Genomic DNA, 6,741 nt, shown 5'->3' on the forward strand with positions numbered 1-6,741 from the left:
ACTCTTTCCTCCTAGTTGTAGGACTTCCACTCAGCCAGCGTTCCTGTGGGTCTAGGAGATGTACCTTCCGTCTATTAGTTTCACTATTGAAAAGGTTGTTCGAGGCGGCAAACTCCGGCGTTAACCTATGCCGCCATCTTGGTATATTATTTGTTTTTTTTAAATGTAACTAATAATCTATATGTCCTATTAATAAAAATAACCTATTATCCCACATAACAAATAAATGAGAATTTGAATCTCTTCTTATTATATGCAAGACCCAGGATAGATTTTGAAGGGTCAACAAAAATTGCTGAATGATTGAGATTGTGTGCATAAGGCAAATTCCCTGTTATTCCCACACAGGTCTGTGGACATGTGAGCTATGAGTTGCAATTAGAAGTTTAATTTTCTCAGACAGTCAATTTCTAGTTTGCATGGAAATAATTCTACAGATACAGGGAAGCTTGACTAGAAACCACAACTTAATCTATGAAGAAGAGTCTAATACTCTTCCATGGAGATTATACATGCACCCTTCTCTTCACCCCCATAGCCCACATCCCTGGGGAAATAAAGGTTCATTTTTCCCTTCCAAATTAATGCATGTCTGTTTCTAATTCTCTACTAGACCACCAATAATTGTCACACAGGAAATTCAATATATACAAGATTCTGATTATAGAAAAACAGAAAGATTATATACATGGGGTCAGCAAAGTTTTTTGTCTCCACAGGGTTTCCTGTTTTATTGCCCTATATTAGAGTATCTTGAGAATTTTTAAGAAAAAAGATATCTTCCAAAGCAGGTACTGGTAAATAAAACCAAGGAATTCAAAGTCCTGCCTTTTTAAAAAATATATATTTTCTTGATTTTTTTACAGAGAGGAAAGGAAAGGGATAGAGAGTTAGAAACATCAATGAGAGAGAAACATCGATCAGCTGCCTCCTGCACACCCCCTACTGAGGATGTGCCTGCAACCAAGGTACATGCCCTTGACCGGAATCCAAGGTGGGGTGAGGGCGTGTGACAAGAGTTAGGGGAGGCCGGAAGGTCAATGGGGAAAAAAAGGAGACATATGTACTACTATTTGTAATACTTTAAAAATAAAATAAAAATTTTTTTAAAAAAAGTCCTGCCTTTTTCCAAGAGTACAAAGACAAGAAGATCTATCCAGTGTCCTGAGATGGGTCTCTTATAGACACCATGTATATGGGTAGTGTTTTCTTATCGATTCAGCTACCCTATGTCTTTTGATTGCAGCATTTAAGTCATTTACATTTGAGATACTTTTAAAAACAGAAAATCATTTATTTTTATAATTGATTTTCCATATGAAGTATGATTACAATTTCTATTCAAACACAACCATTTTTATTGGTGATATTTACTTCAGCTTTTATTATTTCATATTTTTATTTTTGGCAAATTACTTTGATGTTAGGACAAGTTAACTATCTGAGGAAGTATTAGATTTCTACTTCTCCTGTTTTATCAAAATAAATTCTAAATAAATTATATATTTAAATATTACAAAATGAAAAAATATATGGATATTTGAAAACTCTTGTAGTAAAGCAAGACTTCCTAAATTTAACACCAAAAAGAAAACCCATACAAGGGAATGTTGATAGTTTGACTACATCAAAATTGTAAATTTCTAGATGTATAATTCCATAAGTATGGTGTACACCAAGTACCAAAAAAATTCTGAATAGAACATTTTTAGAAAACATTTTAGCAAAATATTTTAGACTAGAGGTCTTTTGCACAAAGAGATTCGTGCAATAGGCCTTCCCTTCTCCTAGCTGCCGGCACAGGTTTTCCTCCAGCACCCGAGACCCAGGCCTTCGCTCCGGCCAGAGCCGCCTTCCATCTTCTGTCTCCGCTGCTCCGGCTCGCCTTCGGTCTTCCTTCTGCCGCTTGGAGCCTAAGTATGCAAATTAACCGCCATCTTTGTTGATGGTTAATTTGCATATCGCACTGATTAGCCAATGGGAGGTGTAGCGAAGGTATGGTCAATTACCATGTTGGTCTATTATTAGATAGGATGATAAGAAAATAAAGGAATTCTTCAGAAGCAAAAATGTCTGAAATGGTGGAATCCAGGAAGGTACTCAAGCACTAAAAAGTATAGTTGCCTGGGGGCATTGGCTGATTTCTGGCAGTTTGTAGGTTTCAATGAGGAAGGAAGGAAGGAAGGAAAGAAAGGGAAAGACAACCCAATAGAAAAATGGTCAAAAGACATGAAAAGGCATTCTTCAGAGAAGCACCCACAAATGTCCAATAAATTTATGAAAAAGATGCTCACCTCATCTCATCAATAATCAGCAAAATGTAAAAGAAAACCACAATATATCATTTTACAGCCACGGGTGATTTTAAAGTTTAATAATATAAAATGTTACAATATTACAGCAATAATGTGGAACAATAGAAGCCCTTAAACACTAATGGTGGGAGTATAAAATGGTACAAGCACTTTATTTCTTGTTGTTAATCCTCACCTGAGGAAATTTTTCTATTGATTTTCAGAAGTGGAAGAGAGGGAGACAAAGAGAAACATCAATGTGAGAGAGACACATTGATTGATTCATTGCCAACCACACCCACCCCAAACAGTGCCAGGAATTGAGCCTGCAACCTCAGCACATGCCCCTGACCCGAATAGAAGCCTTGATGCTTCATTCCACGGGCCAACGCTCTATCCACTGAGCCAAATGGACTAGGACAGTACAAGCACTTTATTTATTTAAAATAATTTATTTATTTAAAACAGCTTTATTGAAATATAATTCACATACTATAAACTCCACCCTTTTAAAATGTACAATTTAGTGGTTTTTATTATATTCAGAGTTGTATAATCTAAAAATTACCACTATCTAATTTTAGGATCTTTTCTTTTTCTTTCTTTTTAAACAGACATACTCAGCCCTATCTGTTTGGCTCAGTGGATAGAGCCTGAGTGTGCGGACTGAAAGGTCTAGGGGTTAGATTCTACCTCAGTTGCAGGCTCCTACCCAGCCCGGACCCTGGTCAGGATGCATGCAGTAGGCAACCAATCAATGTGTTTCTCGCACATCGATAATTCTGTCTTTCCCTCTCTCTTCCACTCTCTCTAAAAATCAGTGGGAAAATATCCTTGGGTGAGGATTAAAAAACAAACAAACAAGAAAGTGGGTAATCTGGTCAGAAGGTCAAATCTCCAAAATGCATGCAAGCTGCTCTTCCTCTGAAACACTTCTCCCTGCTACCTGCTCCTGGGCAAGGGAGGGGCCATCAGGTGGTCAGGACTGAATGTTCTTGAGCATCTCCTGGAAGGCCTGTGGGGATGGTGCCTCCGAATTATGGAAGGTGACCTGGATTCTGCTGTGCAGGCTGAAGCATTTCAGCTCCAGCCAGATGAACCCAAAGCGGTCCTCATCGAACAGGATGAAGACTCCAGGGATGCACTGGGGGTTGGCGAAGCCATACCCGGCGACAATGCCCACGCCATAGAAACACATCCTGCAGGTTCAGGGGTAGTTCTGGTTACTTGATCTCATGCCCACAAGCAGAACGAACGGGACAGGCTGCTCCTCCAAAGCTGCAGACCTGGACTCCCCGATACTGGGCTGAACAGGGCTCTGCCAGCCATGGCCCTCACCATCCTCAGTCCTGTCTTCTTGCTGCTGCTGCTGCTGCTGCTGCTGCTGCTCCTGAATCACCTGCTCGCAAACCTCCTGGAAGATGTGGGAGAGCTCGTTGAAGTTGCGGAAGATCTCAACATCGGGCAACTGGATGCGGTGCAAGAGGTCGATCTCTATCGTCTGCTGCCTGGCAGGGACCTTGAGGTCACCCGTGATCTTCGTGGCCCTGGCATGCCTCCCATGGAAGCTGAGCATGACAATCTCTAGGCTGTGGGCATCGTAGGTGCCTTTGAAGAGGCCTGGCCTGATGAGGTCGTCTGGCTGGCTCGGGGGGAGGTAGATGCGGCGGTAGGTCAGGCAGTTGTCGTAACGTTGGTAGAGGAATTTCATCAGGATGAACTGCAGCCTGTCCTGGAAAATGTCCCCCAGCATCTGCTCCCATTCTTCCCTCAGCCACGTTCGTAAATCCTCTCGGCTCCAATCAGATATCCAGTGGTGGTCCGTCTGGTTGCACTTGGTGGAGAACCTGTCCTTCTGAATCTGCATGTGGCAGCTGTGGGGCCCTCTGTGGCCATATATGCACTCCACCGTGGCCGGTTTCCTCTCTGTCAGGCGAATTCTAAACGGGGGCTTGAATTGCATTGGGTCGTCCACATGGGGGTCATGGGGAGGCAGGTAAGTCCAACCAATAATGTGTAAGCCATCCACCACTACATTCAGCAGTCCTCCATAGGGCCCGTTATCTGGCTGCCACAATCCCAAAATGTGTCTGCATGGGTGGAACATTTTCGCATAGACTTTCCGATAAGACATATCCATTATCTCCAGGTTCTGCAAGTTTTCACAAAGGCCATACTCCTCCGGCGCCTCTGGCGCTGTCTCCAGATGCTGTTGGTGTGTCATGTTTCACCCCCTGGTGGCCAGTGCACATCATAGTCACCGGTTATTAAGTTTTTTCTGCATTTGGTCTATTTGCAGGGTTTTATATATATAGATAAGCTGCTGACTTATGGGGGGCTGCAGAGAAGATTTTTGTGGATAACCTGCTGCTCTCCCATATTGCTGGCAGTATTGGAATAAATGCTCATTTAAGATTCAACCCTGTCTCGGGCTCAAGTAGTGACCGGCAGCCTGGATCCTTTGATTGTCTGGTTACACTATCTCTGAGCCCTTTCCTATGCTGTTCCATCTGTTTACACAGCTCTCCCACTCCACCCAACACTCAAACCTCTACCATTGTCCTGGCCTCACCTACTAATGGCACATGATCTTGGTCAAGAAGCATCTTCTGAAGCCCCAGGTCTGGCCAAGTGCCTCTCTCCCTGGTACTTCCAAAGCACCTTGGGCTTAAGTGCCCATCAGTAAATGAGTGACTAAAAAAGTTGTGGTACATTTATACCATGGGATACTGTACAACAGTAAAAACAAAAAAAAACAATCTCTTACCCTTTGAGACAGCATGGAGGGACCTAGAGAGTATTATGCTAAGTGAAATAAGCAGTCAGAGAAAGACAAGTATCACATGATTTCCTACAAGCACTTTAAATAACAATTTGGCACAGTGGCTGCAACCAGTGTGCATCCCATCAGCGATATACTAGGGTTCCCTTTTCTCCACAACCTCACTAATACTTATCAGTTGCTGATTTGTTGATGATAGCCATTCTGACAGGTGTGAGGTGATACTTCATTGTTGTTTTGATTTGCATCTCTCAGATGATTAGTGAATTTGAGCATTTTTTCATATGTCTCTTGACCTTCTGTATGTCCACTTTGGAAATTAACCCATTTAGGCCCTGACCGGTTTGGCTCAGTGGATAGAGCATCAGCCTGTGGATTGAGGGGTCCTGGGTTTGAGTCCAGTCCAGGGCATCATACCTTGGTTGCCGGTTCAATTCCTGGCCCTGGTTGGAGAACATGAGGAAGGCAACCAATTGATGAGTCTCTCACACATCAATGTTCCTCTCCGTCTCTCACCCTCCCTTCTGCTCTCTCTAAAAATCAATGGACAAATATCCTCAGGTGAGGATTAAAAAACAACCACAACAAATAAAAGTGTAAGTCAGATCATGTCACACCTCTGGTCAAAACCCTCCTATGAGATTTTCCATCTCATGTTGAGTCAAAACCAAAGACTTATTTCCTACTGATTTCTCTGAACTCACTCCACTTCAACCTCACTGGCCTTCTTACCGTCCTTTGACCGCTCCAGGCATGGTCATGCCACAGGGCCTCTGTCTGCAGTCCTCTTCTTCCAGGAATATGTATGGCTCACGCCACTCCTTCATCTTCAAGCATTTGCTCAAATGCCACTGTTGTGGGTTGGTTCCATGGGAAGCAGACTCTAGTGATGTTTGGCATGCAGTAGGTATGATAGGCAGTGCTCTTGGTATCAACATGTATGGAAGGGTGGGGAAGAAAGCAGGAACGGGCACAGAGAAGCTGAGCGGTGGAACAGATCTAATGACAGCCTTGACCTCTCCTACAGTGAGCTCCAGAGCTAAAATGGCCTGTCAGAGTTGTCCTCCATTGGGCCAAAGGGACCAACATTTATGTCCCCTTCTTTGGTCAGAATTGAGTGGGCAAGGAGGTTTTCAGCCGAGGCAACCCCTGAAGGGCTTGTCAGCATTCCTCCAACTCCTTCCTTGAAGGGGTATATGGATATCCCACAGTCACCTTCTCAATAACTCTTGGCCTCTACTTCTACCTGCAAATGTTGCCCCACCTTCCACGCCTCTAAATCTCCTTTACCTCTATTTTTCCATAGCACTAATCACAGTCGAACGGACCATATCATTTATTTCCTGTTTTTTGTTTATAGTCTGTCTCCCTCTGCTAGAACGTAGGTCCATGAGGGCAGAGGTTTCTGTTTTGTTCACTCGTGTATCCACAGTGCCTAGAACTGTGTCTGACACTAGTGGACACTCAATAAATATTTGTGAATGAGCGATGCTTGGTAAATTCCAGCTAATTGTCGATCGGATTAAACATGGTCAGGAATGAGTGCTGAAAATAGGAGATGAATTATGTGTTGAGAGTTCCCGGTATTCACCAAAATGCAAACTATGAGAGATCCTGTGAGGTGTTTATTATTCTGAATTTTTTGCTATTGTTCAAAAGCTTCTG

The 6,741-nt window shown here is 43.0% G+C and overlaps 1 pseudogene; it reads right to left on the reverse strand.

The window, feature by feature from the left end:
• Positions 1-3,273: 3,273 nt before the first annotated feature.
• On the reverse strand, positions 3,274-4,511 carry LOC102775032 (annotated as a pseudogene).
• Between the last annotated feature and the right edge of the window lie 2,230 nt (positions 4,512-6,741).

Source organism: Myotis davidii, unplaced genomic scaffold, assembly GCF_000327345.1.
Source record: "Myotis davidii unplaced genomic scaffold, ASM32734v1 scaffold6, whole genome shotgun sequence".
In the NCBI taxonomy this organism is placed as follows: domain Eukaryota; kingdom Metazoa; phylum Chordata; class Mammalia; order Chiroptera; family Vespertilionidae; genus Myotis; species Myotis davidii.